General features: G+C 31.5%; 1 protein-coding gene across 2 annotated transcripts in view; it reads left to right on the top strand.

Moving 5' to 3' along the window:
* The window catches only part of BCHE (butyrylcholinesterase), a 69,270-nt gene that overhangs the window by 7,857 nt on the left and 35,500 nt on the right, over positions 1–25,913 (top strand). The window contains exon 3 of one of the 2 annotated variants that reach the window (XR_003118185.1): positions 2,542–2,625. The exons of the other annotated variant lie outside the window; for it this stretch is intronic. The gene's annotated coding sequence lies outside the window, so the exon portion shown is untranslated. The remainder of the gene's footprint in view (positions 1–2,541; positions 2,626–25,913) is intronic. 2 annotated transcript variants of the gene reach the window in all.

Here is a 25,913-nt window from a genome sequence, read left to right on the forward strand (position 1 = left end):
CTCTGACTTGGTTTGATCTGTTTTGCTTAGTTTTGCTTGGTCTCTGGGGAAAACTTTATTATAAAGACACAGAAATGTTTTAATTATTTATTCTATTTGTACCAAAGCTGGTTTTATTTTTTCTTATGAAGTGCATTTCAACTCCCTGTGTCAGAGTGTTTAAAAGAAATCATCATCATAGAAATTTTATTTAAAAAATCTTCCGATTTTATCTCCAGAATATTTCAAAGCATTTCAACAATGTTAGCCAAAGTTTGTATAGAAAAAGATGCTTAGTTGGAGAACTAAAATCAATGTGAGAATACTTATTATTATTATTATTATTATTATTATTATACTTTAAGTTCTAGGGTACATGTGCATAATGTGCAGGTTTGTTACATATGTATACTTGTGCCATGTTGCTGTGCTGCACCCATCAACTCGTCAGCACCCATCAACTCGTCATTTACATCAGGTATAACTCCCAATGCAATCCCTCCCCCCTCCCCCCTCCCCCCTCCCCATGATAGGCCCCAGTGTGTGATGTTCCCCTTCCCGAGTCCAAGTGATCTCATTGTTCAGTTCCCACCTATGAGTGAGAACATGCGGTGTTTGGTTTTCTGTTCTTGTGATAGTTTGCTGAGAATGATGGTTTCCAGCTGCATCCATGTCCCTACAAAGGACACAAACTCATCCTTTTTTATGGCTGCATAGTATTCCATGGTGTATATATGCCACATTTTCTTAATCCAGTCTGTCACTGATGGACATTTGGGTTGATTCCAAGTCTTTGCTATTGTGAGTAGTGCCGCAGTGAACATACGTGTGCATGTGTCTTTATAGCAGCATGATTTATAATCCTTTGGGTATATACCCAGTAATGGGATGGCTGGGTCATATGGTACATCTAGTTCTAGATCCTTGAGGAATCGCCATACTGTTTTCCATAATGGTTGAACTAGTTTACAATCCCACCAACAGTGTAAAAGTGTTCCTATTTCTCCACATCCTCTCCAGCACCTGTTGTTTCCTGACTTTTTAATGATCGTCATTCTAACTGGTGTGAGATGGTATCTCATTGTGGTTTTGATTTGCATTTCTCTGACGGCCAGTGATGATGAGCATTTTTTCATGTGTCTGTTGGCTGTATGAATGTCTTCTTTTGAGAAGTGTCTGTTCATATCCTTTGCCCACTTTTTGATGGGGCTGTTTGTTTTTTTCTTGTAAATTTGTTTGAGTTCTTTGTAGGTTCTGGATATTAGCCCTTTGTCAGATGAGTAGATTGCAAAAATTTTCTCCCATTCTGTAGGTTGCCTGTTCACTCTGATGGTAGTTTCTTTTGCTGTGCAGAAGCTCTTTAGTTTAATGAGATCCCATTTGTCAATTTTGGCTTTTGCTGCCGTTGCTTTTGGTGTTTTAGACATGAAGTCTTTGCCCATGCCTATGTCCTGAATGGTATTTTACAAAGTTCACAGATTGAGGTCAGAGTAGGACTATTTCTTTCCAAGTTCTTCAGCTTGGTCCCATGATACCTGATACATGAAGTAATACATCTCTGCTTAGGAAATTGAAGGAACATGGTGGTGATGCAATTGGCCCTCAGATTACCCAAAATACACAACATTTACCATTGTATTGTTTGGTTTTTATTTTTTTCCTGATAGACCTGTTCAGATTTGAGGCAGCCTGTGTTTCACTGGGGCCATGATGGTTTAGCTAAGCTGTTCTCCACCTGAGCAGTCTTATGGCTGATATTAGATAATCAGAGACATTACAAATAACATATTTCCCCCACATATTATAAATACTGTGATATTATGTCCTCAAGAGTCAGAAGAAAATAACCATTTAGAATATATTTTTTAAGTGCATGCATGTATCTATAGAAAGTATTTTTTTTCCTTCCACTACATTTGTAAACCAAAACCACATTTTATGCATGGGAGTAAATTGTACCAATGTGAATAATTTTTAAAAAATAGAAATTTAGACATTTATTTATACAAGAAGTGTTTACATAAATCATAAATTGATTGATACAGTAATTCAGTCTTTCACACTATCTTTTATAACTAAGCAAAACGCTGATAGTTACATTACTGCTCTCTGGTGTTCTTTTCCACTCTCCATTTGGAATTCTTTGTACTTCATGTCACTGTATGTATATTTCTACAATATCAATTGTACAATTCTTTTCAAATTGTTTAATACTTATTCACTGTGGAAAAAGTTATAATTCTTCCACCCAGCATTGAAAGGCCTCTATAATCTTGCTGCAACTCACATTACTCAGTAACACCAGGTTCTGGGTGAGCCAGTTATCTCACTAATACCAAAGATTCTCAGCTTAACTGCACCTTAGAACTTTCTTCTAGCAATATGCCCTGTTTAAAACACCTCTTTCCTCTTTAATGACAAAGTGCTACATTTTTGAAGTCTTAATCTACTACACATCTCATGCAGCATTTCTTTAATTACTAGAGGTGCAGTTGCTTCAGACCTATTGTTCACTCTCACAGAAGTTGACTGTAACTGGTCTATTTCCTCTTTCATTGTAAGCTGTTCCTCCTCAACTATACTAAACTACCCTCTTGAAACAGAATCTGTGGTTTTGATTTGATATTCATTGAATTACTATGATGGGTATCTATCATACTTAACAAATATTTGGCTAATGATTGAATGAGAGCTGGTAAAAGGTAGTATGAGTAAAAAATATTATATTGCCTTTTCAAGATACGTGGGCTATTATATTACCTGTGGCTGTAAAATATTTTATTCTTTGTCAACATCAGCATAAATTTCTGCTCAAGGAATGAAGCATCAGCTTATTTTTAGAGCTATATTAGAATTACTTATATCTCATTCTGCTCTCTCCCTCGAGGCTTTATCCATATTACATCATTTATATATGTTTTTATTTCTTTCTTTAAATTCTAGGGACTGTAAATAATTTAAGGATTTAAGGATAATTTTTTTAATTATTGAAACCTAAATTTTTCAAAAGACTTCATTTCTTTTGCATGTTGCAATAATTAAAGAATTTACATTTTCTTGTTTCACAATGGAGAACACAAAGAATCAGATGTGTTAAATGCCTTGTTTTTGGCACCCATATAACAGACCAAAAAAGAAAATCTTTGACAATAGGATTAATTATTTAATAATTATTTATTTAATTATTTATTAATTATTTAATAAGATTATTTAATATTAGCCTTATAATGGGAAATAAATAAAAATTAACATTTTAATAATAATAAATATATGTAATGGAGCTCATAAGCTATAAAAAGTTAAACTGTAAAGTAGTGTAGCAATAACAAGATGTTATTTTAGTAATTTTATTCACAGACGATATTTGCACAGTTGAACGGAGATAATAACACTATATATTCGTGTTAAGGGTTGATTTGATGTCAAGCATAATGTTAATATCCTGATGTTCATTATCTATTTTCAAAGTATACGTGTGAATTAATATAGAAGCTTTGAATAATTAAGTGAACTGCAGTGAAAACAAAGTTGACAACTGTTAAGTCTGGAAATCTATCCACATCTTTCTGACTACAGACTTGATGTCCCAAATCTGTAATTTCCAAGGTCAAAGACTTTGCTCCTAGGACCCTTTCTTTGTACCCCCCAGGAACATTTAACAATGTCTGGAGTCCTTTTTGAGTGTCACTATTGGGGGAACAGATGAAGGCCCAGCATGCTGCTAAACACCCTGTAATGCACAGGGCAGCACTCCACAGTGATATAATTATTCTTTCCAAAATGTAAATAATGCCAAGATTGAGAAACTCTGCTAGTCTCTACTTCCTCAGAACTTCAAAATGTCTTATTAAGAAAGTAAAAGTAGAATTGGAGCTATGATTATCATTTAGGAAAATGAGTTTTCAAGTTCATGATTCATGAAATGTTTTGATAAATTCTTCTTAATTAGTAAATCTATGTGTATTATTTATAATCTTCATTGAAATATAATGTACATACTATAAAAAATATACATAATAAACATACAGATCAGTAAGTTTTGCCAATATGTACTACTCCATAAAGATAAAGCATAATTCCATTGCCTCAGAATAAAGTCCCCCCACCTCTTTGCAAACAGTCCTCTTACTCCCCATGTCCAGTCAATCACTGATTCTATTTTTATTATAGATTAGTTTTACCTTTTCTGGAATTTTATATTCATGATATCATAGCTTATATAATCTTGTGTCTGGCTTCTTTTGCTCAGCATAACAGAGCCGCAATTCATCTGTGTTGTATGTGTAAGGAGTTTATTTGTTATTCACTGCTAAGTACTATTTCCTGTGGATGATTGTACAACTGCTTGTTTATCCATTCACCCATGCGTTGTTTCTTTTTGGGGGTATTATGACTAGCGTTCTATGAATATTTTTCTGGAAGACTTTTGTCTTGTACAAAATCTGTAGAAGATTTTTTTTTCTCTTATTTTGAGTAAAAGTGAGAGGAATTGCAGGAACATATATAAGCACATGCTTATTTTTTTAAAGAAATTGTTCAACCATTTTCCTTAGTTGAGAACTTTATACTGCCAAAAGCAATGACGTACCAGAGCCCCACTTGTTTCACATCTTCAGCATCACTCGCAACTAATCAATCTTCAATTTTAGCTGTTCTTCTGGCTTTATAATGACATCTCTTTGTGCTTTTACTTTGTTTCTCTCTGATGGATATAGATGTGGAACATCTTTTCTTATGCTAACTGGTCACTGGTATTTTTTCTATTTTGAAATGTTTAAATCTTTTGCAATTTTTTACTGGGTTTATCTCTCATTGACTTGTAAGAATTCTTATATATTTAAGATACATATCCTATGTACTTTCAGTATTTTCCCCCAATTTTTATCTTACTTTGATTTTTGACGTTGAATTTCAGTGAATCTCAGCTTATTAATTTATTTCCATCTTATCAAATAAGTATTTCCCTACACCAACATTTGTAAAGACTGTTTTTTTTCTGTTTTTTTTTTTTTTTGCTTTATGGTTTTAGATTTTTACTTTTGATTCATAATATATTTAAATTCATACCTGTGAACTTTTAATGTAGGGGTTGAGGTTCATTATTTCCCATATAAATATTCAGATATTACATCACTATTCATTAGAAAAGACACTTCTTTACTTACTAAATTACCTAGGCTACTTTCTTGAAAATGAACTGACCATATATGTGTGGATATGGATGAGTACATTTTATTCTGTCACACTAAATGGTCTAATGTCTATTTTTATGCCAGTACTGGAGTGTCTTATATAGTATGTCTACACAGTATTTTTTTAATTGGAGAGTTTAAAGGAGTACATTTTGTTTTCACAAACAAAACTTTTGATTTGAAAAAAAAAACCACTTATGTCTATTTTAGTTTTGCATTTCCAAATAAAGATTAGAATCAGTTTCTCAGTTTTCACAAAAGCTGATGAGGTGTTGAAATTATTGATTAATATAAAGAGAATGTTTATATTAACATTACTGCTTTTTAAATCCATGAATATGGTTTACCTTTCCTTTTATTTTGTTATGTTTTTAGTTTCTATAAATATTTAAAAGTTTTATATGTACAGTCCTTGAATATATTTAACTAAATTTATCCCTAAGAGTTTTATGTATTCTAAAACTTAGATTTTGCTAGTATCTCACTATACACTTGATTTTCTATGTCATGCTACCTTGCTAATTTCACGTATAAAGTTTAGTAGATTTATTAATATTTTTAATTTGGGGGTTAAATAAGCTATTTTCTGTGAATGGTTGTGGACAGTCGGCTTCTTCCTTTTCAATATTTATATCTGTTGTTTTCTTGTTGATGATTTTGTCATTGCATTCTCTAGGATTGTTAGCACAATATTAAATAATAGATGTGAAAGCATATAGTTTCAAATCTTAGAGGGAATGAGTTCATCTTTTTAGTATTGTCTGTATTAACTATAGTTTTGCCCTATATTAAATTTAGGAAATTCTCCTCTGTTCCTATTTCTTGAGAGTCCTTATTATAAATAGATATTAAATTGTGACAAATGCTCTTTCTGCTTCTATTGAAAGGACCATCGTGTTTTTGTTGCTTTGTTTTCTCATTAATTTTGTTAGTGTGGTGAATTATATTAAAACAGTCTTGAATTCCTGGAATAAAAACAACTTTGTCATAATACCGTGTCATTTTTATATTGCTTTCTAATAATAATACAATTTATTGATGTTTTCCTCTTATTCATGAGGAATATCAGTATATAATTTTATTTATTTTAATTTATTTGTAAAGCTTTCATGTAAGAATAATCTTAGGCTGAACATGGTGACTCATGCCTATAATCCTGCCACTTTGGGAAGCCAAGGCAGGAGGATTGCTTGAAGTCTGAAGTTTGAGACTAGCCTGAGCAACAAAGTGAGAGAGTTCATCTCTACATTTAAAAAAAAAAAAAAAAAAAAAAAATGTTGGGAGGCTGAGGCAAGAGGATCACTTGGGCCCAGGAATTCATGGCTGTAGTGGGCTATGATCATGGCACTGCACTGAAGCCTGGATGACAGAACAGATCTCATCTCTGAGAAAAAAAAAAATGTAGTAATCTTCCTTCTGCCTCAAGATTTTTTAGTTTGCATACCATTGGGATTATTTAAGTCTTTAAATATTTAACATATTTCATCAATGAAACCACTTAGATCTGGAGTTTTCCTGATGGGAAAATATCTTATTATAAATATACTACTTCATAGGATATACAGCTATCTAGACATCTATTCCTTCTTGATTCAGTACTGATAGTTTATAGTTTTCAAGGATTATTTTTCCAGTTATTCCATTATCAATTGGCATTCCCCTTCTCTTAACTGTCATAGGTTTGCATTGCCCATTATCCGGTTTCTGAAATTCATTGCCTTGTTTGTTTTGTCCAGTATTATAATTGTTTATGATGAGAAGGCTAATCTCACCTTATCATGGATGAAGGTGAAAGTCCAACATTTTCCTCTCCATTGGTATTTTAAGGGCATCTTAACCTTTATAGATCTCATTCAATTATATAAAACTCATTTTTCAGTTACTTTATGAATTATGAAAGAGATGGAAGGTTTTCAAATTCGATTTCTTAATAAAATTAAAGGTTATTTTGAGCTAACACTAAAGGATATTCAGATTTGGTGTCTTCAGTTTCGGTGTTTTAAGATTTCTTACAAAATAGAAGTCACAATATAATTTAGGCCTTTGCTAACTGGAATTGCTACCTATATATATTTTATTTGCTTTTGCTCTTCCTCTAATGCTACCTGTAGAAATGAACTTAAAATTTTACCTAAATAGCACACAGGTCTATATGTGCATTATGTTTATTACATTATAATATATGCAAACATATCAGTACAACATAATACGTCTACCAATCACCCATCCAAGAAATAACTTGATAGTGAAAAAAATTAAGTTACCAGAACTTAATGAAATATTGTCAATACTATCCCAATGGTACAGAAAATTGGTGAAATTAAACTTGGGTTATGAGAAAGACTAGAGCACTAAAGAAGGAAAATATGCCAAATGTAATTAGTAAGATAGTATAAAATGGAGGTTATCATTATTTCAAAACCCCTCCAGCTTCTTTCTACTCCTGCAGATAATCTTTTCTTTACAATATCCTCCCTTGGTACTATCTTCATTCAGAGCTTCTTCAGTGTAAAATCTCAGAGAAAACCATTCACAGTGCAGTTACACAGCCTTCCAGATCATGCGTGATAGCCAATGTAATGTGCCCAGTGTCAATCTTTCTACAGATCCTTTGTATATGTAAACGTAGGCAAACTACTTAAAATTCCGTGGTATTTTTTCTAATCTGTAAAATGGGAATATAAATATAACTATCTCATTGCCATTAAAACTTGTCGTTGACAGAAAATTGTATTCCTCTTGTCTATTTAAAAAAATCAGTTATTTATTTCTCATGCTCTAATCTCATCTAAGATTAAACTTAGATTCTGTGCCAAAAAAAGTACAATTGTTTAATTTCCTGACTCAAAACTACTTAATTAATCAATTAAGCTTTCAAACAAATACAGGTAAACTTCAATATTGAGGCAATTTACTTGCTTCTATACTTATTCATTCATTAATTCATTCATTCAGAGCCTCTTATTTATTTATCATTTATTTATTCAGAACCTCTCTGAAATGATTAATATTTTCTAATGCTTTTTGCCAGGAATAAATGTTCTGACATGTCACTTTTATTTTGTCCTGTTTTGATATCATGAAATCACAAGCTACTTAACAAAGTAATTTGAAAGTAACATCATAGGACACCAGCTGCTATTCTCATATCAAAATATTTTATTTATTATTTATTCCCTTACACTTTAAGGAAATTTATCACAGAATGAGCAATTTATTAAACTAGAACAAAAATGTATTAATAAATTTTTCACTACTGAAGTTAACTGATCTGGAAAAAAGTAAATGAGAACAGTTCTTGATGTTTGTAATGGGGAGTGGGTAAGACTAAATTACATGCTAAGCCAAATGTTGTTAATACACAAGATATTTTAAAATGATTGGGACAGTTTGAAAATAGATATTCACCTTTTTACTAAATTTTAATTGTAATAATCAGAAATTGCAGATTTGACAGATTCCTAAAGGAATCAATTTTGTTTCTGATTTGAGATACACACACCCACACTGAAGGAAGGGTGGCCACATAGATGTCCATAATGTCATTAAAATATCTGAAATACACTCAATAATTTATTCTCTAAAGCTTTTAATGTAGTTTTAATTTAATAATATTTAACGTTTAATTTGTATATTTTTATATGACACAATAAAAAATGGATTGAAATAATAGTATTTTAACATCACTTATTTCCCAAATGGGTATATTTTCTTGGTGCGCTCTCTCTCTCTTTTTTTTTTTTTTATTGGAACCATTCCATGTTTTTAAAGGACAACAGAAAAACAAGGTAAAGGTCAAAGAAATTATGGGTGGAGAAATCATGCTACTTCATTCTAAATGTCTGCATAGGAATTTAGCATATATTTATACTTATTATATAGTATTTGTGCAAATCCCTTCACCAAGAAATTAACTTGCAAAGTATAATTGAATTTACATTTTGTTATATTTTTCAAATAATAAATATTATAGAACTTCACCACAATACAATTCTTAGAGTTGTCTTCAATATATCAAAATAATATCTGTTAAAGATATTCTTAACATGAACAGTGTACTATCACAACAATAAGGTGTGAGGTATGTGCATTCTATTATTAGAATTTAAAAATCCTGAAATGATGAGACTATCTAACATTTTTTAAGTGAGAAAAGTGTGTTCCACAGAAGAAAAGTGAATTGCAACTAATAGGTGACAGAACAAAGATTAACTGTGACTCAAGGCTATTAACTTTCATTTCCTTGTATTATACATTCTCCAGGCTGCCTTCACCATGAATTCTTTAAAGCAGTCATTAAGTATGCTTACAAAATGCATTTGGTTGCAAACTTGTAATTTTAAATGTTAGTGTGCTTATACCTGCTTGGTTAATGTTATAGAGGTAAGGGCAGAGAACAGACTAAAATTAGATGTCATGAGACTTAGAGGCAAGTTTAAGTTTGTGAGACTGTCATCTGTCCATCTAGCCCAATTATTATCAGACTTATAATTAGATTTTCTGACAGATAATAGTTCATGTGGTTTCCAGAGTGAAGAAAAAAATTTTTACCCTCTGATTCTATAATTATTTGTGGTATATTATCATAATTAACCCAATGGAACATTTTCGTGACTTTGAAAAAGAATCAGCGCTTAATACCCTTGAATTTATTTTATTGCTATCATAATAGCATCAATGTTCTATCACTTTAAATCCTTTTTTTTCTCCTTAGAAATTAATTTAGGAGTTACTCAGAAATGAATAAGGCAAAAATGCCAACTGCAGTATTCCTGTAACTTACCTTATTTTAACAGATAGAGTATTAATGTAGGTTAAAAAAAAACTGATACCCATTAGTGTCATGTATTTGAAAAGAAAGAATTGTGTTATGAGACAATTTAAACTGTACATAAGACCACTTTCAGAACCATTTCAGAGTGCAGCAATATTTTACAATGAATGACAGTGGAATGAGATAGAGAAATCAGATGTCCCCCAAAGGGGCAAATCTATAAAGAGAGCTATAAAGCTGAGATATGTTTGATCAAATATTTCAGAATACTCTCTCACAGTGCAGCACAAAAAAAACCCTAAAGCACTCTTAGTATAAAATGGCTCATTAAAACATGGAAAATCTCATTTATAGGATCGATTTACTTGGAAATAATCTGATTTGTTTTCTGTGTTTCCGCACATGATTTTTAGTTGGAAAAAGTATAACATTCAGTCCACTTGTACATATTAAGTTCAGTCTGATATGAATAAATCATTTTTTTAGAAATCAAAGTAATTATTTCAGGAATGTACACATTGATATAATGCTTCAAAAGACCTGTCAGAAATAATAGCTTAAATATTACAAAGTAACAAAACATAGTAAATAAAATGTGAATTTAAATATTTTTCTGTATGGAGTTTTCTGTTCCACAATCAGATATGACTCAGGCTAATGATTCTCTGTTTATTGAATTTAGCAAAAACATAAGGACAGAAACACACCTAAAATATTTTTAAAACTACAAACACAGAAGACAAGGTTAACAGCATAAAAGAAAATAATGATAGCAGCAAAACAGATAGAGCCTAAAAATAAATAAGTGTGTTCATTCAAAACTATTTTTTGTGGTTGAAACTCTTCTTATTGTATGAACACTATAAAAAGTAGAGTGACTTACTGGTAAATGCATTTATGAAGGAATGTACTTCCTAGAAAATAATTGGAATGATTTTTTTAAAACATTTTTAAGACATGTAATACTCTTTATTTTAATTACTTTTAATTCTAAAAATGTTGAAATAGTCCCAGTTAGAAGTTAAAAACCTAGGCCGGGCGTGGTGGCTCATGCCTGTAATTCCAGCACTTTGGGAAGCCGAAACGGGAGGATCATCCGAGATCAGGAGTTCGAGATCCACCTGGCTAATATGATGAAACCCCATCTCTACTAAAAACACAAAAATTAGCTGGGCGTGGTGGTGCATGCCTGTAATCCCAGCAACTCGGGAAGCTAAGGCAGGAGAATCGCTTGAACCCAGGAGGCCAAGGTTGCAGTGAGCCAAGATTGTGCCACTGCACTCCAGCCTGGGCAACAAGAGCAAAACTCCATCTCAAAAAAGGAAAAAAAAAAAAGTTAAAAACCTAAACACACACTACTTAAGTATTTATTATTATTATTATTATTTCACCTCCAAAGAAAAGGCCTTGACTTTTAACTGAATTTCCAACATAACATGATGCATCAAAAGTGCATGGCATTAGAGGAAAATAGCTTGATTTTGAAGCCATGTTTGCCACGTAGTTGCCACGTTAATTGTTCCCTCTATGTCTCTGTTTCTCTAATAAAACTTACCTCACATGGTTATTGTGAAAACTTGCCCAGTGAGTAATGCGTGTATATGTATGTTATTGTAGATGCAAATAGATCTGGGTATACCTATGGATAAGTCTGTAAGCAACAACTAGATTGGTAATAGGATGGTATTGTTGCTGTCTTCACTAATGTCCCTTCCTCTGCTTCATGATTTTCTTCGTTTTGATAGTTTCCACTTACTAAATGTTTCATTAAGATCCAAGCAAGGTTCTAAATATTCCAGATAGACTTTGCATGTATTCTTTACAACCACTCTTTGTAAAATGCATCAATATCCCTATTTTACAAATAAAGCAACTGATGATTGGAAAGTTTAGGTCACACAACTAACATTTGCTTTTAATTTTTTAATTTTTCATTTTTGTGGGTTAATTTTTCCAGCTGCATGTCTTGATTTTAAAAAGTTATTTTAAATTATGGTACCTAAAATAATACTTTAGTAGTCCTAAAATCAGAAAAAACAGTAGTTAAACATAAGAAGAATATATTGTTGGCAGAAATATGTCTCATCCTACTTATGAAGTTACCATTCTCAGTGTAGTAGGTAAACTTTATCCAAAAAGACATTGTATAATTTCTAATTTCAAAATCTATTTATTTTTTATAGTTTATATTATATGCATTGTTTCATATTTCATAATTATGTATTTATTTAAAATGTGAAAAATACATTTGATCATAACAATATTTCTGTAGCTGTAATTATAAACTGGTATAAAGTTTAATAAAACAAGATGCTTCTGATTCTTCAGCATTCCCTCAGATAGACATTTTTGAATGAAAGTCATGAGATTGTTTCCAAGGTGCAGTGCTTTTAAAATCACACGTTATTAAATAATACTTTTCAGTATAAAATAATTATGGTCAGATTGATGAGTTTTAAGAAATTATACCTGCTGCAATTTTCTTTCTCTGTCTATAACACTCAAGATCAGAGTGCTAAAAAGCAGAACCCCACCACCTTTATTTTCTATATGTTAATATTTTTTAGTATTCTTTTATCTTACCATAATAGGTACTATTAACTTGATGAGATGATCCACACACTTATTGTACATGAAATGTTAATATTAACCAATCCACAGATCTCTGTTATTTAAAAACAAGTGAATTTTTACCTTATAAAAATTAAATTGAACAGTTTTTGGCATATCAACATCTAGGAATTGATATCAAAATAATATTTGTTTTATGACAAGTCAAAATATTAATTGGAAAAATATTTTAATATATCATAAAAAAGAAACATCATAACCCAATGATGTAATGAGTGTTAAATTTTAGGTTATGCTTAGGAGCCATAATACTAGTCTTGCTTTGGGTGATTCGATAAGGTTTCTGGAAGCCTTATAATTATACCTTCTCTGGATGTGTGTGGTGGATCACATCTATAATCCCAGCACTTTGGGAAGCCATGGTGGGTGGATCACCTGAATTCAGGAGTTGGAGACTAACTTGGCCAACATGGTGAAACACCATCTCTACTAAAATTACAAAAAATTAGCCGTGTGTGGTGGCATTCGCTTGTAATCCCAGCTACTTGGGATGCTGAAGCAGGAGAATCGCTTGAACTCAGGAGGCGGAGTTTGCAGTGAGCCAAAATCATGCCTCTGTACTCCAGCCTGCTGACAGAGCAAAACTACGCCTCAAAAAAAAAAAAAAATATATATATATATATATATACACACACACACACACGCGCGCGCACACACACACAAACACACACATACACACACACATATATACATACATATATGCTTTCTCAAGCTGCTTGAAATAAAAGTCTACAATTTTGATGGAAGACTTTGTAATTGTATGTTAAAATTTTTTGTATGATTAGGTCATATATTATGGAGACTTGTTTATTCATTCTTTCATTTATTTAGTCAACAAATACATTTGAAAGCCCACATGCATCAAGCATTACTGAGGTAATAGGGATGCAGCGGTAAACACAACATAAATAGGCAAAGATGACAAAGCAAATAAAAAACAGTGAGGCATGGAGAACAGAGAAAATTTTTACCCTCAAGGGCCTTACAATCTAAAGAAGGAAAAAGACAAGAAACAAATACATACTGTGTCTTATCATGGTGAGAGTTCTGAAAAAAAAATGTAAAACATAGAAGCATAGAACAAGATGCGGATAGAATGTGTTATCATTTGTAAGGCGGTCATGAAAAGCTTCTGACAAAGTTGTACTAAAATAGAGGGACAGAGTAAATCATGTGAGTATCTGGGGAAAAATTTTCCCAGAAGAGAGAACAACCTCTAAGACTCCTCTAAGACTAAAGTATTTGGGATGTTGCAGGAAAAGCAAGAAAGATAGTGTGGCTGGAGTAGGTATGTGAAGGGGAAGTGATAAGAGGTAAAGTCAGAGAAGTACAAAGAGCCAAGATATATGATTTTAAGCTTAGATGAGTTTCTGAAATCTTTCCTGAGTGAGACATTTAGTTATGAAATATTCAGGAATTCAAGTAGTATATTTTGGCTCAAACATTATAAAGAAATCTCTGACTGGTAAGTACACAAGAATGAAGTGTACAGAAGAACTAGGAAGTTATTACAGCAATCCAATTAAAAAATGATATATCTTAAATTGGGTAAAAGTGGGAAAGAATGATCAGAATCAGGTTATACGTTGAAGGAAGGTCTGACAATATTTGCTGAGATATTGGATGTGGAATATAAGAGAATAAATTGAGACAAGGATACTATACTGCAAAATTTTTGACTTAAGCCACCAGAAGAGTAGAGGTACCATTTCCTGATCTATTGACAACTATTGGAGGATGTGGTTGGGACAGTGAAATCAAAAGTGCTATTTCAGACATTTCAAGTTTAAGGGACCTGTTTTTCCAGAAATATTTAAATTAAATTCTTTAATTTAGATTTAAATTTTTATTGTGCCAAGACATCCGAAATTCAAGGGAGAAAAGGGGGCTAAAGTTATAAATTTGGTATCTAAAAGTATGAAGATTGTATTTAAAGCCATGAGACAGGTTTATTTCACTTACAGAAGTTTTAGATAAAACACATGTCTAAGTACCCCAAGGTTAGAGGGTGGGAGGAGGAAGAGGAAACTGTAGAGAGAGAATGGAGTAGCCAAATGAGTTGGAGGGCAACTAGGAGAACATGGTATCCACTCAAGACTAAGTAAAGAAACTATTCAGCCAAGGAATATCCGTATAAAATATAGAATTAATGCAAAGAAAATTATGTGAAATCGTGTATGATTGTGGGTTTGGAAATGTAGACATATTGGTAGCAAAGATACGGTTTTTTGATGGGATGGTGGGAACTAAAACCTTAATAGAGATGCAAATGAGAATGACAGGAGAGGAATCAGTAATTGCAATTTGAGGCAACTCTTTCAAAGAGCATCACTCAAAAGTGGATCAGGAAGTCAACTCAGGGGATGTCTGGACAAGAGAAGGTAGAGGTGTTTTTGATTGACTTTGCTTTTTCATGGGGAATATTGCAACATGATTGTGAACTGATGGGAATGGTATAGTGATTATAGTGATTAATCTGGTTTTGTGTAAGCGTCGTGTCTGTCTACTTAATTTTATTTGCTTTATTTATAGAAAACTATCCTCATTAATATAATGCAAGCCACATGGTTAGAACTTAGGTCATCAGTAATTAAGACTATGTGGAGCTCAAATAAAAGGAATCAAGAGACAGGTAGCAAAGAGAAAAATAGGCAACATCCTAGATATTCTGAACATCAAAAAAAGTATGACAAATATTTATTTGATATGTATTCCATAGAAAAGGTCATATTGAAACCTATTAACTTGTAGTGTGCCCTAAATTTTAAGAGAATTACTCATTGATTTTTTTTTTTTTTTTTGATGAAAGACAAATCAGAAACAAAAAATTTCTAAGAAGGCATAGGCAGAAGGCAAGTAACCTTACAACAGAACTGAGAGGTCACACTCTAATTGCATGACAAGAAACAGGGGGAAAATAACTTCTCATAAGAAAGCTGGTATAAGTAGTGACAAAATATTGACCCTGAGACCACAAAACATGTACGTGCTGCTATCTGTGTGTCCTTGAACATTCATAGAAGTATTATGTAATGTCTAATAGAAAATTAATCTGTTAAAATATAATGAATGTTATGATAAAAATAATTGAGTCCTTAAAGAATATACTTCTCATGTAATATGTAAAGAAAAATAATAATTCAGCCTATTGTGTAGGTAGGATAGTCTTAAGAAAGTACCAACCAGTTAGCCTTTGGAGTCATAATTTTAAATCTATAATATTAACAATTACATCAATTAAATTTATTAGTTGCTAATATTTGCTCAGGACTTCACTTTCATGATTATAGCAATTCTCTAAAGAAGTATCATCATCCTCAACAGGTGTTAATAAGGATATTGAGGCTTACAGAGCTGAAGCTGCTCAAAATTCCACAGCTATTAGTGAAAAACAGAACTCCACATTGAACTTTGTGGTGTGATGGATGAACCCAGATCCATCTTCCCTAAACTTTGCTCCCTCTTTATTAGAATTTTTGTATACCACTAGGAAAGGAAAAGAGTAAAAATTCCATCTCCTTTGACCTTTTTTTTTTAATTTCTAAAATCAAAGTGTTAATACCTATCTCCTTGGCTGTTCCGGAAATTTGAGAAACTATATGTAATATGCCTGACATTATTCCAGATACATACTCTAAGTAATATTGCCAGATAAAATACAGAACATTCAGTTAAATATGAAAATAAGCTAAACCAGGAATACATATGTAATATATATTATTTTAAATATGTAAGCATGATACCAATACTAGCATATATTGATATGAATATAATACTAATACTAATATGTATTATAAATATACTGATATATATTATAAATATAATATTTATAATTAAACATTAGTATAAATTAAAAATTAGTATAACTATAATACTAATTATAATATATATTAGTATAAATATGCCCCGTAAATCTGATGGGGCATAATTACACTAAACATTATTTGTATTTTGGTTGGAATTCACATTGAACTGGGTGTTTTGCTTTGTTTTCACTAAATGAGGTAAACCTAACTGCAAGCTTATGGACTACAGAGAACAGGAAGTAGCCCGAAGGAAAAAAATTTTGACAAAAGCTGAAAAATATGTCAGAGAGAAGTTTAGAGAAGTTCAGCAAAGGGCCCAGGGATTGGTAGGCAGAACAGAAATCAGGCCAGCAAGAACTGGAGAATGGGGACTCAAGGGACAAGCTGCATTTCTAAGATTTAGCTGAATTCCTGAAGATAGGCTCTTGGCTAGGCAGGGCTCAGCATGCACGTTTCAGGTTTCCAGTAAGGATTAGTGAGCTGAGGAAAGTAAGGATTAACATCATAAAAAAGAGCAAAAACTAAACTATTGACATTATAACTAAACTAAGCTTGCCTTCTCCTTTAACCTGAATCTCTAAAGTTATAACTATGTATTTGCATTTATTTTATTGTTTCTGGATTTTTCTTTCATTTTATCTTCTTAAAAAAATGGTAACATCTAGGGAATAAATATTTCAAAAAAGACAGTCATAAAAATTTTGAATCATGTTAATGAACCCTGAAATAGAGAATGAGAGGAGAATAAAATAAACCAGAAAACATTATTTGTAAAACCTTAAACTAATTCTATTTACAGCACTACACTGCAATCTCAGATTTCATGTGCAAATTATTTATTACTAAATTTACTACTTACAATAATCTTATATACTTAGTATACGATTAACTCAGATATCATAATATGAGGGATACTACTTGTATTTATTAAAATGAAATCATTGTGGAAGTCAAAGAAAACTAACACTTATGAAAAATTACTAAATTTCTAGTACATACAAATCCTAATCTTGTTTTCTCCATCAAATTTGGGGTCAGATATTCTGTTAGTTACTCATACTTACAGTAGAGTATGTGTAAATTAAGGCAGTTTTGTTTTGTTTTTTTTTTAATTTCTACCTTAAATTATAGGTGATAGCTGAACTGGTTGTTTTTTAATCTTTCTTAATTTAATTACATTATTTATCTTCCTTTAGTACAATGCAGACCATTTACATATAAAGAAAAAATAATATTAGAGTCAGATAATTATCTACTAAATATAAAATTAAACCTTATCTTTAAAATTGTCCTTTGTTATTCTTGAAATTTCTACAGAAAATACGCTTTTAATCATACATTTATTTTTATTGTGTTTCAATATTTTTTCCTTCTTTTTTGGACTAGAAAATATTTTGAAGTAAAGGAATCTAAATCATAAGTTCAATCACAGTTGTAACACAATCTGCTTGTAATCAATATTTCAATGAGATTTCAATAGTATTGACTTTACAAAATGTTGATAAACCAGAAGTGTGAACCTACTTCAGGTATAAACACATAATCAAATATCTACAAATGGAAAAGAATAAGACGATGAACATGCAATCTTTAGTAATTTTAGAACTAGAAACTATTCATGTAACAAAGAAGAAAAATATAAAAGAGAACAAAATAGATGATTATTGTAAAACATTAAACATAATGACTTGATTATTTAACACCGATACATAATATAAAAATTAGTTCAGCAATAGAAAGATTTCAACTACATATTAAATTATCTTGTAAATTTTATTAGTAAGTAGTCTTGTTTAACAGTATGATGCAGAGAACTGTTTATTATAATTTTGCAACTTCTGCTACTAAATCCACAGTAGTCTCTCGTTTTATGATATATTTTTCTGGTAAAAAAAGTTTTAAACAATTATCCTGACAGAAAAAAAAAAGGACCCTCATGGAATGCTTCAGACCAAAAGTAATGATGATAGAGTAATTAGAAAAATGTAAAAAGTCCTATTACATTATGAAGGATATTGAACATTTCTAGTAGCTTTCAATGAGGACACAGAGAAAGAGGTATAGAAAAAAATTCTGGAAGAACTAATGCTGGTGTAAAGTGCTATGGACCACAGTCCTTTAATGACTAGACTATACTTTCATTTCTGAGGGGGCATTTAGGAAGCACCTCTCCAATACTCAGACATGATTAGAGTATATGCATATTCTCTGTATTATGCTTCCTTTGAGAGAATATTGATTAAACCTTTTTCATTATGAGAAACTACCACATTAAAATACAGCCCAAATAAATAACAATTATGCCACTGGCAACTGAAAACAAAATGGACATTTTTATGTAAAATATTTAATTCTCTTTTTGTTTTTCTGTTGTTCTACAGTAGTTAAGTTCTAAATACAAGCAAGAGATAAATTTTCAAATGAAATAAAGATGTTATCATACAGAAAATTGGAAATGCCCATGCTAAATCCAGTTTAAGCATGGAACAGTCCATTTGTTTGAAAGTACACTAAAATCATTTTATTGTGTAACATGCAAAATAAATGGTTAGATTATCATGCCAATAATAACAGATAATGTCTAAAATTATATATAGAGTATAAGTATGGATAAATACTTGATAAAGTATGTGATAAAGATTTGATAAAATACATGATAAACTCTTGTAGTGGGACCACAAAAAAAATCAAAAGACTCATGAGATCCATTTTTTTCATTGATAGATTCATGTCTAAGAAATAGTTGGATAAGGATATTATAGTATTTTTAATACTTCCAAACTGTTCAGCTATTGACAAATTGTGTATCTTAGAGTTGGTACTAAAATACTGAGAATGAATAAAGATCAAAAATATTTATGTATATAAACTTGTTTGTTCCTGATGTAATTCAGATGGTCCTCTGTTCTTGAAGGTCAGTATTCACAGTCTTTCATATCCAGCCTTCAGATATTTTGAGCTTGAACTAACATACACTAAAAGGAATCTCTGGAGATTGAAAGATGAGAAGAACAGAAAGGAAAAAAAGGGGGAAAAATAGTCAAAAGGCCAGATATGGTTTGAAATGGGCTTCTGTATCCAAGATTTTCTGACACCAGGGCCCATTTCTTTTCACTAGATCACCTAGCCACATTGTCACTCTAAATTTACTGTTTTTGATTATTTCTTAATCCTTACTAGGATCAGTACTTATCATTAATAATATTTCTGTTGTTAGGCTCTAACTCTATGCATTAGGAAGGTAAAACTGTGGTTATCTGTGTACACTATCATCTTGCTGATGAAATATTATATCTAAATTATTATATTGTTTTCTTTGAAATTAATAAATTAAAAATAATAATACTGAGAACAGAATTCCAAAAGTAGAATTTTCTAAGAGCAAATAACATTAATTTTTTGTCAGTTTAGATTTTTTTTGGTAGACAAAGAGAATTCAGTTATTCCTAGAGCATTACCATTGTCTGTTCATGCAAAACCTCCCTTATGTTTAAAATAATTTTATTATTTTTTCATTTATCACACATTCTTGCATTCCACACACACACACTTACACTGCTCTATTAGGCACATCTACATACAACTTGTTATCCATTCATTAATATGCGGGCAACTATGTTTTCACTTTTTTTGTCAGACTGGTTTCCTTAGGTATCAAATGGAAATTCAGATAGAAGAAGCCTTAAACCTGCACCTGCATCTTTAGAGATCATTTCTAAATTTAACCCTTCTGTCAAGAGTCTAACTGCCTACAAAATGGAGAGGTCTAATCCTCAATTTTAAATTCACCTACAGTTTTACTTTTTCACTTCTGAGCAAGAGAGTTTCAATTGTTGGGTTTTTATATTCTACTAATTAAAATATAACATTACTGTTATTTTCATGACCGATTTCTTAAAATAAAGATTTCTTGCATCTTAAATATCAATTAGGTAACACAACTCTACTTTTATCATCACTGTGCAATAAATTTCAGTCACTTTAACTTATAACTCCAATAAAATGCAGAAGGAAAAGGATACTTCACTCTACTACATATTTTAGAGTTGTAATATATTAATCTTGAGCCAAATCCTCCGTTCTTCTAAAAGTTCTCCATCAGTTTTATCAGCTGGATATGTCATGGTGTGTCCTTTGATGTGAAAGCACCACACCAGTTCTTCATTTAACAGTATACTAAAGACCAAAACATTTTGAAAGAGACAGAAAGAGTAACAGCAAGCTTACCTCAAATACTGCTAAGGAAGCCAATGTAGAAAAACTTACCATTCATTTCAAATGGAGGAACTTAATTCTCCAGGTAGCCACAAAACAGAACTAATGAGCACAATGCATCCCCACTCCCAGCAGCACTTTGACTAGTGGTGTTTGTTTGCATATTTCCTATCATGTTTGTCATGCCTTTAGTAGATGATTTGGCTGGCACAATATCCTAGCCTAGCCTCAGTGTAGAAATCTGGCAATAAAACAGCATATCCAAAGATAAAATAAGAACCAATGTTAAGTGATGAATCCATGCAAAGTACTCAGTGAATCTCTTAAAATATGCTTATCCACACACACAGGAAGGAAATGTATGTGCTGGGAATCTGCATTCTTCTGGAACACCATATGTAATGTCTATTGAGATATTTTGAGTGGGCATAATCTTCCTAGGAGGGATAATAGGGATAACTTTCATAGACACTTTCTGTGAACTAGAATCTGCTGCTAGAATATCAGAACTTGAACAGACGAATATCCTTACCTCACACTGAATGTAACTAAAGATAACACAACTAATTCTTGTTATCAGATATTTATGTTTAAAAACTCAGTAAGCAAAAGATAGCCTATCTGAAACATACTACTTTGTCTACAAAATAAATCTCAACTCTGTAACTGATGTTAAAGAATTATGTGAATCATGTAATATGATGTCTATCATTTAGTAAGCATGACTAAGAATAATAATTTTAATAATAACTTATACTACCAATAATCATAAATATATAAAAGTTTCCTAGGAGTGTAGAAAATTCTGACCACTGTAAAATACTAATGAAAGACTGGAAATAGGAGCATTTTCTCATAAACTATGATAACATAATTCTTAGCATGATAATAATTTTTAAAAAGTTTGACAGTTAAAGAAATTTAAGACAATGCTCTACTAGACACCCTTAAAGTGAGCTGCTGCTGTTACTGTAAGTTTAATCATTATAAAAGCAATGACACTTCTCTTAGTTGATTTGTGTACATTATCATAGTATGTATTTTTTCTTTGGGAAATACTATATCATGAAAGTATGCTACCCTTGTGTTATGAAAATGCACAGAAATTTGGGTGAATTATTAGACTAAAATATACCTAACGAACATTTGCTTTAATATACCTCTGATAAATTTGTGCAATGGATCTAAAAAGTTATACATGTAGGATTATATAGACATATACATAGTGAAAAATAACATTTTAAAGCATATTGGATATAAAAAGATTTAAAATCTACTTATTCATCCTAAATGTTTATTGCATAAAAATAAATGCATTAAAAGTATACAGTAAGTAAGTTTTATTCAGAATACCATACAAAAAAAAATACATGAACATTCAAATTTGGCAATAGTGATGTGTTCACAACAGCTGAAAACACTCATACATGATTAAAATTTAAACCATATGGAATTTGGGTTTAGCTATGGTTTTATACCTGGATTTAAATATTTTAGCTTATATTGGCTTAATGTTGTCCATCCAATCCCTCAAAAGGACCACATAAAATACAAATTAACGTTTTTGCAATATAGAAACATGAGGGCCATAACAACTTTTTCTTCCATAATCTAAATACTAAATAACATTATGACATCCATTAAAAATATTTTAATAATATTTTGATAAATACATATGGATCATTTACTTTTTAAATAAAGTAAGCATAATCATTGGCTTTCTTCCTTTTTAAACTTAATATAATATATAAAGTCAAAAGGGATACAAACTGTGAGTATATTACTCCATAATTGATAGTTTTCTTTTTTCTTATGTTTTACTTTCTTAACTTATCCAGAGAGAAAATTATATTTAACATTTTTCTGCAGTATATGCCCGTGTTTTGTAGATATGTATGGCTCTTTAGAAGTACATTTATAGCAATATAGATGTGATTCAAAATTAGTCTTTTTGAGTTGTAGCAGAAATAAAGTAACCATAGTATAGTCATAGCCTTTTTTTGTTGTTGTTCTTTGAAAAGACAGGATCTTGCTCTGTCTCCCAGACTGGGGTGCAGTGGTGCAATCACGGCTCTCACTGCAGCCTCAACCAACCAGGGCTCAAACAATCCTCTCAAAGTGCTGGGATAACAGGCATGAGCCACCTCACCCGGTCTATAGTCACAGCCTTTAAAATTAAATATTTATTTGTCATGTTTATAAAAGAAGACTAAATTGGTATTTAAGTAAAACACATTTTAAAGATAATCTTACAACATCATAGACTGTGTAGCATTTGTTCATAAAAGTCACTAAAGTATTACAAATTAAACATATCAACAGCTACTAAAAGGAATATATGATTTTCTCATTATTTTCATATGGTATAGGTATCTGGTATGCAAAAATTAGGTATGTATTTGACATGTTAAAATAAATCTTGAAATATGTTTTCCATAAGCATATATAAATTAATGACCAGAACCTGTCACTATTTTTCAATAGCTGGAGTTGGAACACTTAACATTATTTAAAACAAGCAACAATATACCAGGTTGTCAGTTTCTATTAAAGGAAATTCAACTGAACAAATGTTAAGCATAAAAACTTCACTATGAGTAAATAATTTTTGCATTAAAAAATCTCAACCAGGTGTAGTGGCTCACGCCTGTAATATCAACATTATGGGAGGATCAGTTTGGCGGATCGCTTGAGGTCAGGAGTTCAACACCAGCTTGGCCATCATTGTGAGACCCCGTCTCTACTAAAAATATTGTACAAAAAAATAGCCAGGCGTGGTGGCATGTGCCTGTAGTCCCAGGTACCCGGGAGGCTGAGGCAAGATAATCACTTGAACCTGGGAGGCGGAGGTTGCAGTGATGAGCCAAGATCATGCCACTGCACTCCAGCCTGGGTGACAGAATGAGACTCTGTCTCAAAAATAAAAAATAAATAATAAATAAATAAATAAATAAATAAATAAATAAATCTCATAATAACATTTCTTTATCTTTATCTCAGTCATTATTAAGTAAATATCTAAGTGTACTATGCTGCTGATAGTAACTGGTTGTTGAAAACAACTATGTTTTAGGTATATTATAGTATTATTGTATTCCAAACAGGGAGAACTTTAACTATAGTTCCTAAGGAAATTTACTAGACAAATAAGGTTCCAGGAAATATGACTTGATTTTTAAAATGGCCCTTATCATGAGAGATCACAGAAAAAATAAAAATCATATTATGTCAGAAAGGTAGACAAACATTATAATTCAATTATAATTTACCTCAATCTGCAAGGTTTTTGTACTGAACTTATAAAAAATACCAGTGTGAAAAATTTAAATGAATTAACGTGAAGAACTCAGTGAAACATTTTCTTCAGTTTTGAAATCTTTTAGCTTTAAAATTAAAAAGGAAATGAAAATTAGATACAATTTACATTTCCTTTTCTACTCCACCAACCCCCAAAAAGGTAATAATTTCTTAAGGAAAATATGATAGATCATAGTTGTTTTAAAGTTAGAGATTTTGATTGTATTTATTTAACATATCCTCCTAAAGACATGGCGTCATGATTTATAATTATTTCTGTAAGATTATAGTGTTCTGGTCATGCTGTTTTCTTCCTTTAACAACTGAGTTTTGCATAGTCAGTCAACACTGTCGTAAGGAGAACCAAATATAGCCATTAAACAATTAGAATAATACTTCATTTATGATTTGGCTATTATTTAGGCAGATTTTAAAAACTATATAATGATTATTATAAAGATGTGTTTACACCATTATTTGTGTATCTGGTTCTAATACCTTTTGGTTTTATCCAACATTATGAATATAAATGATGATCATAAAATATCTGATATTTTATATTAAATTTTACCTCACATCTGTATGATTTACTATAATTATTTCACAAATACTTATTGAGCACCAATTGTGAGCCAGGCACTGGGCTAAGTGCTATGGAGTCAGTATGAGTATATCGTAGAATAAAATGCAGGCCTACCATCACAGAGGTTACCACTTACTGCTGGCAGATCACAGCAAATAAGCAATTTACCAAACCACGTAATGAGAACTATACTATGGTTAACTACAGGCTTAGGAAATAAACATAGGGGAACCCCAGTCCAGTCCTGGAAGCTTACAGAAACCTTTCTCAAAAAAATAAAAAGTTTTGGGGGAAGATGAAACAGTACAGGCAAAGACCGAGAGGTGATAGAGAAAGAGAAAGTAAAAGGTCAGGTGTGAGGAGACATGATCTGGGGAGTTATGAAGAAACCAGATTGTACATTTGTAAACCAAGCTTGTTTCAGATCACATGCCAAGAGCACCATGTGAAAATTCTTCTTTAATGTGAGGGGAGAATGCTATCAGATTTGAATTTTAGAAAAATCATTCTGTGTGCAGAAGAGAGAATGGCATAGAGGAGAGTTAGAAAGCTGACAGGGAGAATGAGAAGAGACACATTGTCACATTCCGGGGCAGCAATACAAATTGTGTAGACTGGGGAGTAACTTTGGGAATGAAAAGACAAACCAGAGGATGGATTTCAGATGTTCAGGGAATACTATCTATGAGCTCTGGTAATCAGGTAGATATGAAGAGTGTGTGAGAAGAAAGGAAAATCAATGAATGTGATTCAGTTTTCTTACTTAGCAATACCCAGGGCTATTTCATGAGTTAAGAACGTGTGTAGGACTGAAAATTAAAGTAAGACAAAGTGTTTTAAAAATTAGAAAAAGAATTGTGGCATTTCTAAATGCAAAGAAAGTAAGTTTAACCAAAATAAAAGTGAAAGATTGGTAAAGATTAAAAATATGATTGTTATGCTTAATGATTTAGGTTATTGCTGTCATCCATTTGTGCTGTATCTCAGATCTTACCGAATCATATGAAGAGACATGTCTTTCCATCTGCCTATGTGCATATGAGCGTGCAAATACCATGTTAAATAATTAAAATATGTAACAAAACCTTGTAAGCCACTAAGAAACATGTTTGAAAGTCCTTTGGAAATAGGTTTTTGTAACCTGTTAGTAACCTTTAGTAACCTATACTGAAATCTACATTAGTCAAACTAATACATTTTCTAAGCTTCTAAAGCCCTCAACTCTTCTTTTGGGATTTGCAATCTGGCAGCAAAACTAACTGCAGTTTCAATTTATGAACACTTATTTTACCTTTTGGCTTTAACTGATGTGTGACTGATCGTGAAGTTTCTATTTCATCTTCACCCCTCTCAAGTGATGGCTTTTTTATTCCACTACTCATGTACATACAGCCATATATACGTATATATGCCTACTAAGAGCTTGTCATTGTTTT

The sequence above is a fragment of the Theropithecus gelada genome, chromosome 2 (genome assembly GCF_003255815.1).
Source record: "Theropithecus gelada isolate Dixy chromosome 2, Tgel_1.0, whole genome shotgun sequence".
Lineage (NCBI taxonomy): Eukaryota > Metazoa > Chordata > Mammalia > Primates > Cercopithecidae > Theropithecus > Theropithecus gelada.